This window comes from Monodon monoceros, unplaced genomic scaffold (genome assembly GCF_005190385.1).
Source record: "Monodon monoceros isolate NGI ecotype Baffin Bay Population unplaced genomic scaffold, NGI_Narwhal_1 Super_Scaffold_4, whole genome shotgun sequence".
In the NCBI taxonomy this organism is placed as follows: Eukaryota; Metazoa; Chordata; class Mammalia; order Artiodactyla; family Monodontidae; genus Monodon; species Monodon monoceros.
Genome location: NW_021703781.1, coordinates 55,627,771 through 55,637,218, shown reverse-complemented (window position 1 = coordinate 55,637,218; position 9,448 = coordinate 55,627,771).

Genomic DNA, 9,448 nt, shown 5'->3' with positions numbered 1-9,448 from the left:
GGGTACATAGACATGTTTTAGGAGGAACCTCTATGGCATGTGGCAGTGTGTGGACTCTCTGTGGAGTAGAAAAGACCATGGGTAGAGGCATAAGCAAGGCACAAACTCCCACTCCATCATCTCAACTCCTCGCTCCATATTCAGACTCTCATATACTCTCTGGCCCCCCAAAACTCACCGTCTTCTTCCCCCAATCTGTCTTACTCGACCAACCTGAGAGATCCCTAGCTCCAGGACTGGCTATATAATTTTCAGGGCCCAGTGCCAAATGAAAATGCAGGCTCTTTATTATAAATTTATAAAGAATTTCAAGACAGCATTAAACCAAGCACAGGGCTCTTCTAAACGCACACCCCCATGGGACCGCCCAGGTCACACACCTAGTCCTCTCCTTTTCTATGTCAGGAACTAGCTCCTTGGTCTCTCATTTGGACCTGCCCCAGCCTCTTCCCAGCTCCAGCCTCTTGGCCCCAGTCTATCTGGGAAGTTTCACTCCTACCGCACTCACCCCACACTATTTGCCTGGACTATTGGCCCCTTAGGTATCTTGGCCCCAAGCACTCCCTACACTTTCACATTTCCACACTTTTTTTTTCAAAATTCAGTTCCTTTTGAAAATTTACTCTTCCTTTAGTCACCTCCTCCAGGAAGACTTTTCTGATTTTCCAGTTGGAAATCTCACATCACATACTATGTACTTGGGTCAAAACACAAATAATCTTCTGCCTTCACTCACAGCCGTCTGCCCCGTCTAGTAGACTTAAAATTCTAGAAGCCAGGGATGGTGCCATAGTCATCACTGTAACTGCACAGCACCTAGCTGACACGTGGTAGGGGGCTCAGTTAACATTTGTTGATGCAGCTGTGAGCATCTTTGGCGTGTGGGTGTGGTCATGTTTGGAGGCCCTGAATTGTGTGCACAGAACTGAGTGTAAGCGTTTGTGTCCATGCATAAGCATTTCTACTTAAGTGTGTGCATATTTCCATATCCATCCATGTGCAGGCATGTTGGCAGCATACGTGTTCACAGACCTAAGTGGTTTCTGTAGTCGCGTGCATGAATTGCAGGTGCACGGGTCTGCATGGCTGTGTGTGCATGGTTTTATGTTGGTGGGTGTGTACCCGGATCTGGGCTGCACATGGTATGCCCACGCACGGCAGGAAAGCATGTGTCCGTGCTCCCGTGACGTGGGGATTGTGCCTGGACAGGAGCTGCAGGAGCACCGTGCAAGGACGCAGGCGGCTGGCGCGTGTGCAGGCCATTTGTGTGCACAGCTGCGTGTCCTGGCCGCGGGCGGGCCGGATGCCCTGGGCGCCGCCTGCTCCCACCCGAGCGCGTCGCTTTGTTCCTCCGCCGCGGGCAGCCGCGTGGGCTCCCGGCTCCGCGGCCTGGGCCTGGGCTTCTCGGCCCTGCCGTGATTGGCGGCCCAGCAAGCGGCTCGGCTCCCTCCCGGGAGGGCGGAGCCGTATGGGCTCCCGTTACCGGCGAAGGCGGGTAGGGGTGGGGGTGGGGGGCGCTAGACCATCCATCTTCTGTTATTACAGCGTAATGGGGCTGCTCGGGCGCCCGCCCATTTGTCATCGGCCTCGTTCGCTGATAACGGGCATTTGTCATCACTTTCTTCTGCGCCAATGTCACCAGCGCCGCTGACAGGCGGGGATGGAGGGGGGGGGCGGCCTCGCGTGCATAAGCACAGGCGCGCACACACGCACGTGGGCCTGCTGGACACACGCTCCTGCACATACACACAGGCACACGGAACCTGAGGGGGCACACCGGAATTGGGGAGACACACGTCCCTGTGCGTGGATCAAGGCTCCCTGGAGACGGACACACATGCAGACACACACTCAGAACAGCCTCACCTGTCAAGCAGATACTCCCAGCTGGAGATCCCCTTCCCCAGTTGAGGAGACGCGTGCTGGGGGGAGGGGCTGGTGTTCGTGGTTAATGGCAGCTTGAGTGCAGGTGGCCCTCTGCCAGCTCCCTGTGTGCACACGTGTGACGTGAGCCACCAACATTTATTGAGCCCCCCCCCCCGCACAGGCTCTGCAGGCCTACATGTGACTGTGTGTCCCATTGGCAGAATGTGGCAGCACAGGGACAGCCAAAACGGTCACACTCAGGCCTCCCAGGCCTCCCAAAGACACAGGACTTTGAGCAAGTCAGGAGGGCTGGGTGGTGGAGGTGGTGAGTGGTGATCCACACAATGCCTTCCTCCCAACCCTCCAGAGACAGTGCAGCCTGGGAGTCACCCTTCCACTCCTGACCCCACTCCGGCTCTGAGCCTAGGATGATCTGCAGCAAAAGGGACTCAGGAAAGACTTCAGAAAGAACTTCCTGCCTGGAAAGAGTATGAAGCAGTTTGGAGTAGGGATGGCACTAGTAGCCAAGGGAGGAGCTTGGAAGGAAGAGAAGATCTCTTGCCCACGTCCTGTGCCCTTTGGGCTGAGTCAGGTACCAGCCCACCTGGGGCATGGATGACTTGTCTTCCTGATGCTGCTTTCTAGCACATTCACTTCAGGATGGCAGAGGGGACTCCGAGGGTACTCCATTAGCCCTTATTAGGGTGGAAGACTCCCTGCCCAATCTCTCTGTTTCCTGGTTATCTGCCACTTATTAGGTGCTCAATAAGTAACTGTTGAATGAATAAATGATTGATGACAGGGTGTGGGGGGGTGTCTTCCTAGTCCCTTTCTGACTGTCCATCAGCCGCTGATGGCTCAGATCTCATCTCCTGCCCTCTCCCAACTCCCTTCCTTACTCCTTTGTAGCCCCCCCCAAATTCCCCTTCTCCCCCAGCCTCTCCCTCTTGGGCTGAGGGGGAGGGGGTGGGGGGAAGGTCCCCTGGCAGAGCAGGGCCCACTTATTCCTTGTAAATGAAGACCATAATTAACATTAAATTAAGGTAATACAAATGAAGGCAACATAGAGGCTGACAAGATGAGCGTTTGGGGAGGCAGTGGGGAGAAGTGATTCATATTTTTAATTTACTGTATGGATGGGCTGTGTGGGTGGGGAGCGGGTGGCTCGCATGAAGGGGGTGTCGCCCCGCGATGTTTGCTGGGCTCTGAGCAAGCACACAATGACTATTAAACTCAACTGTCCATATAATGGGACAGATTCGACATGACGTCCACCGGAGCACCAGGAGCTTGGCCAGCCAGGCTGTAAATCCTGCCCACACAGCACCCGCCTGCCCACCTGCCGAGCTAATCCATTTGGTCTAGGACTGGGGTAGGGTAGGCACAATCCCCAAGGGGTCTGAGAAGAGCCTTGGACTTGGGGAATCAGGGGGGCCAAGAGGGTCCAGGCTCCTTGCCCTGGCTCAGCTCAGGGTTGGGGGCCTCTGGAAGGTCAGGTCTTGCACGTGCTAAGGGTGAGATGGGCCATGGTCAGTGCAGGACCTTGGTGCCAAGATGAGGCTGGAACTCTGTGACCCCATATGTGGTGTGTTCCAGGAATTGAAGACACTGGTGTCCCATTCCAAAGAGGGGACTAACCATCTTCATCGTCATCACCGTCACAGCTCACATTTACCAAGGACTTGCTATACACCAAATCCCACTTCTGACCCATTAACTGAGTCCTCACAAAAATCCTAGGAGGAAGCTATTGTTATCCCCATTCGCAGACAGGGAAACTGAAGCTAAGAGATAGGGAATAGCTTGGTCACAGAGCTTGTAAAGGTCCAGTGACCCATCCCCACTTCCACACCCCAGGGCCTGGGGTGACCCCTTGATCCTGTAAACTCTGTACCTGGAATGAAGGCCAGCATCCCAGGCGGCCCTCACACACTGGGACCTGAGGCCTTAGACACGAAGCTAAGGGAACTCGGGGTGTGTGTGTGTGTGTGTGTGTGTGTGTATGCACATGTATGTACATCCTCTCTCCCTCCCTCCAGTAAAAGAAAGGTGCCAACAAATCCCAGGCTGGGGCTTCCCTGGTGGCGCAGTGGTTGAGAATCTGCCTGCTAATGCAGGGGACACAGGTTTGAGCCCTGGTCTGGAAGGATCCCACATGCCGTGGAGCAACTAGGCCCGTGAGCCACAACTACTGACCCTGCGCGTCTGGAGCCTGTGCTCTGCAACAAGAGAGGCCGCGATAGTGAGAGGGCCCGCGCACCGCGATGAAGAGTGGCCCCTGCTAGCCACAACAAGAGAAAGCCCTCGCACAGAAACGAAGACCCAACACAGCAAAAATAAATTAATTAATTAATAAACTCCTCTCCCCAACATCTAAAAAAAAAACAACAACAAAAAATTTAAAAAATTATTTAAAAAACAAACAAACAAAAATCCCAGGCAGGCAGGGAGGAATCCCTGCTTACTCACTCTGAAAACAAAGCCGAAAGATGTTCGTCCCTGGGATGAGAGACGCAAGTGTAATTTAGGTTTTGATATTATGAAAGTCTCGCTGCTCTAAAACAGCGGGGCACTCGGTGCCTCATTAATAAAGGATAAACTTGGAGTCTATTTACAAGGCGCTTTTTGGGGTTATTTACTCTCCAATATACATATGTAATGTTGCGCATACTTACCGCTAGGTACAGCTCATCCTTTCAGCCTGGGCCTTGGAGTCACACTGGGGAGGGTGGGCCCTGCAGGGTGGAGAGCATCACTGGGGAAGAAGGAATGCAGAGGGACGACCCCTGGGAGTGAGGAAGCTCTGTGGGAGACAATAGGGCCCCATGGAGGGGGGGGGGTCATAGAATTTTAGAGCTGAAAGATAGAAGGGATAGAGGTCCCACCCCAGCTTTCTCCCCTCCCCACTTTCCTGAAGCCCAGTCCCCTTAAAGATAAGGTACAGGCTAAGCTCCCCTGCTGGGCCTCCAGGCTCTCCCTCTCAGCCCCTCCCGTACTATCAGGCCAGGACCCTGCTCTGACCAGACCCTGACCACACCGGGGAAGATCCCCCGCACCTCTGAAAGGAGGTCAGCCAATTCCTATCAGTGAAGATGCCCTGTGCAACTACTGTGCACCTAATCTTACACCAGCCTTGTCACATCCCTGCCACCCCCACCATTGTGCCCAACAACGCCTGGAGTGGGTAAGGCCTTCCTCAAACCAGGATGGAGGCTACCTCCCAGCTCCAGGTGCCATTAGCCAGCCACAGTAGAGATGGGTTCCCCACAGCTGCTCAGCCACCACCTTTCCCTGCCGCTGCCACCACCTTATCCCAGACTCTTCGCTTTACGTGCAGTGTCTCCATGAATCTGCAGCCATCACACAAGGTAGGGTACCGCTTTCATATCTGTTTTACAAATGAGGAAACTGAGACTTAGGTTAGGAAACTCACCCAGTGTCATACAGTCAGTAGGTGCCAAATTGGGGTTTTAACCCAGATTAGGATCTTACCCCATAAGGCTTCCTGGAGGATCCTGGGCCTTCACTGACCATCCTAGCCCCTCTGCTCACCATGGACTCCAGCCAGCCCAGGGCCTCCAATGAGGAGCTCTGAGCCTCACCCTCTCAGAGCAGATCTCCCCTTACCGACTGACATGTTCATTTACTGAACACTGTCATTGAACAGCCACCACGTTCAGATTTGGACCTGGGCCTATGGCCTGAGTGGGTACAAGTATATCGGAGTGGAGAACTTGCCAGAGACCCTGGTTGATGCACAGGGGAGCTTGGAGTTAGGGCTACCCACACATACACCCAACACTTGAGAGGTTTTCTGTGCTTGTCAGCCCCTCAGATGAGTGTGTGGCTCAGGGCCCAGCCTGGGGTGGTGATGGTGACATGTGTGTGTATGGGGGCAACATCAGCCTGCCTCCCTGTCACAACCTGGCCACTTTGGACCAAGGAGACATCTGGTGGTCCCTAGGAGAGGGCAAGTTCTTGTGCACCCTTCCCAACCCCAGTGCTGGGGCAGAGCTGACCTGGAGGGTGCTGGACAGAGGGAGGAAGGTAAGTAGGAGGATCTGATCCATCATTGTTGAACAATGAGCCATCACCACCCTAATTAAAGATGTAATTGCAGCAAATACATTCTGGGCTGAGAATGAATGACGGATGGCAGGAAGGCACCTTGTAGGTAGCAGCCAGGAAACGATGCTCCCTCAAGTTCCCACTCCAAGCTGGGGAACCCGGCACCTGGTCGCAGGGCACCCTGGTGCCTCCCAACAGGACGGTGACAGTCAGGCAGGGACTGAGGCTGGAGCTGAGGGGCCAGGAAAGGGCCAGGGCCTGGGGCCTTTTTGGAGGAATGAGGGTGGGAAGGAGGCTGAGAGGCCAGAGTAAGAGGGACTGGCTGGTGTGTCTGTGTCAGGCAGGGAAGCAGGGCCAGTAAGGAGTGAGTAGCTTTGCGAGAGTATCACCACCAGAGCACAAACCAGGATCTCAAGGCACATTGGCTTTGGGGTAATTGGGCCCCTGCAAAGGCCAGAAGGACTGACTGACCCTTGGTCCTTGAGGGTGAGTACAAGGGCCAGGCTAAGGGGACTCAGTCTGTAGAGGGTACCATAGCAGGCATCTGGTGGGCCAAACTGGCTTTTAGGTCTGGCTCAGGCTCCAGGGACTGGGGGTAGGGGTGGGAGGACTGTCCTGAGAGCTGATTTGTCCTTACCTGGGGTTAGGGTACATGGCAGGGGACTGGCCACATGAAGGGAAGAGAGATGGACTCCTCCCACCAACCTGGCTTTTGCTGCTCCCTCCTTTAGCATGGAAGCCTCCCAGCCACCCCGACCCCTGCCCTGGACTCCCTCAAATGTCGTGGGCACTGGTAGACCCAGGGAGACCTGGGCTTGGGACATCTTCCTCTACTTGGGATCAGAGCGTCTGGATTCCAAGGCCTATTTGCCCTGGGCCCCCACCCACACTTACCTTCAGAGAATAGGAAACCCTGAGCACAAGGTCAGGTCACTCTGAGGCCACCCTGAGCTGTGACAATCCCAGGGCCAAGGCAAGAAGGCCAGCCTGGTTGGGGAGCCTGGTGGCCTTAGCCTCTTGGCCTCATCTGGCGTGGTGGCCCCTGGCCAGGGTCCTTCAGGGTGTATGGGCTGACCCCAGGGGAGAGAAGGCTGGGTGGGGGGCGGTGAGGAGCCCAGGCAGGCAGGCAGGGAGGGAGCGAAGGCCACTGACAGCAGAACAAATGCTTGTAATTTTATAACCAATCTCAGCGTGTCCGTGGGGGGCCGTTTGTGCCTCCACTCAGGACCAATCAGCCTGACAGAGCTATGAGCCGGCCTGAGTGAATGTGAGCAGCTTCCCCCACCAACGCCACTTACTGCAATCTCATTACCCGCCCAGCCCAAGACCGGCCAGAGCTGCGGGGCTGCAAGGAAAGAGGACCCAGCCCATGCTGGCGCACAGCCAGGCCAGGGCCTGGGGCCAGGAGGGCAGCATGGGCAGGCCTTAGCGATCCAGGGACTCAGAGGGAGGAGGCAGGAAGACAGGCCCAGGAAACGATAAACATTTATTAAGCACCCGTTGGTTACTAGGCATGCTGGATACAGGTAGGGCACAAACCCCTGCCCTCAAGGGGCTTGCTGTCTGCTAGGGGCCTATGGAAAGATTATAGAGGGATGGGCCTCGGGAAGGCAGAGATAGAGAGATGTGACTGGAGGGCAAGGAGGGGCAGAGCCCCAGAGCCGAGCTGGTACTGGGCCAGGGGTGGGAAGGAGAGGGTAAGAAATGGAGGGAGACGGAACCAGAGAAACCTCTGGGGTGCATTCAGAGCCGGGGTAGAGAGATACAGGGTGTGGGAGGGAAATGCCCACCAGGGGAGAGAGGAGGGCAGCCAGGGAGGGGCTGGCTGGCCAATGGTGGATATTAAAGGATGGCCTTGCTGGATATTTGGCTCTGGGGATGGCTATGTGCCCATTAGTCTCTCTAATTGTCAAAAATCTAATTTAGTGTCTGGAGCCTGGACCGGCCTCAGGTTAAATAGGAGGCAGGCCTAGCCATAAATCCGCCCTCCCAGCCTGGGCTGGTGCTAATTCTGCAGTTAAGTGAGGGGGTGAGGAGGGCAGCAAGATGGGACAGGGAAGGTTCTGGCAAGGGGGTATCTCTGACCCTGCATGCCAGCCCCTATGTGCTAAGTCATAGCCAGGCCCTCCTCTCTTGTTGGAGGAAGGGGACTTTCCTTCCTGGTGCTCAGCTGGACCAGGCAGGGTTAAGTGTCTGAAATGTGTGGGTCCAGCCCCTCTTCCTGGACCCACTCTGGGTCTAAGTGGGCTCAGCTCTTGCAAAAGTGATAGGAAGGTCACATTTCCTAATAACCTCCTGAGACTTTGGTGAGGAAGTGGGCATGGAGATTCATACCATGTGACCCAAGTTAGTGACAGTCTGAGTGATGGGGATCCAAGGGCCATTCCCCAGTGGGGAGAACAAACACAACCCCCTGGGCTTCTCCTTTCCTGGACCCAGACTCCAAAGGAGGTACACGAGTGCACTGAGACTGGGACAAGGACAGCCCCCCGAAGGCCTCATTTGGTCTGAGGCAGGCGATGGTTCTCCACCTGGACTTGGTAATGACCTCACTCCCCTCAGAGCCAATAATTGAAAGCAAGGGGTGTGGTAGGTGCAGCGGGAGAGGTTGGGGGACTGAGGGGGTTCCCTGAGAGGCCCAGCTTCCATGTGGGGGGAGGAAAATGATTTCTCCTGGCTTCGGCTCCATCTCACCAGGCACCCACCCGGCCTCTCCTGCTGCTAACAAAGTGCCTTTAATTAGCAGCCTAATAAAATGCTCTTAATTGGCAAGAGCCAATCAGGATGAAGAGAGGTCTCCTCCCCTCAGTCAGTGCTGATGGTGGTACAGCTATAGGTTTCAAGGGGAGAGGGATTCCAGGCCCAGCCTTGCTTTAGGACAGTGATTTCAGGGCTGAGTCTTCCAAGGGTGTGCCCTAGACCCCAGTCTTCCTAGAGGGGAGCGATTTGACACTGGGTTTCAAGGTGAGACCCATAACCCTCCCAGGCCCAGCCTCTGCTCAATTTTGGGCTCAGGAGTCCAGCCTACAAGTGACAACTGAGTAGATGCCAGTGGCCCCAGGAGTGTCCACTGACTCCTCCCCTTCCCTCTCCTTAGGTCTTAGGGAGGAGACTCCAGTGTGGTCTTGGGCAGTGTGGGGAGCCCTTTTTCTTGTTCCTCAGGTTCCTCATTTGCACAATGTCAGGTGCACCTGATGCTCTGACATGCCTCCTGTTCTAGCAGGGATACTTCTGCACTGGGGCCCTGTCATCTAATAGTCTGAGAATGCTCTAATGACCGCAGTTGTCAATCCAGGTACAACAGGCACAACAAGGCTGACAGAGCCAGGGGGCCTTGTCAGGCAGGGAGGACCACCACTACTAAAAGCCCATAGATGTAGAACAAGGATGAGTTACTTTTGCTGAGGTTCCTGCTTGTGGCACTAGAGGGGAAGAGGGAGGAGAGGAGGGAACGGTCTGGCTGCAACCTGGTACTCACTTCCCTAGGTTTGATTTAAGAAGGGAAGGAGGGTGG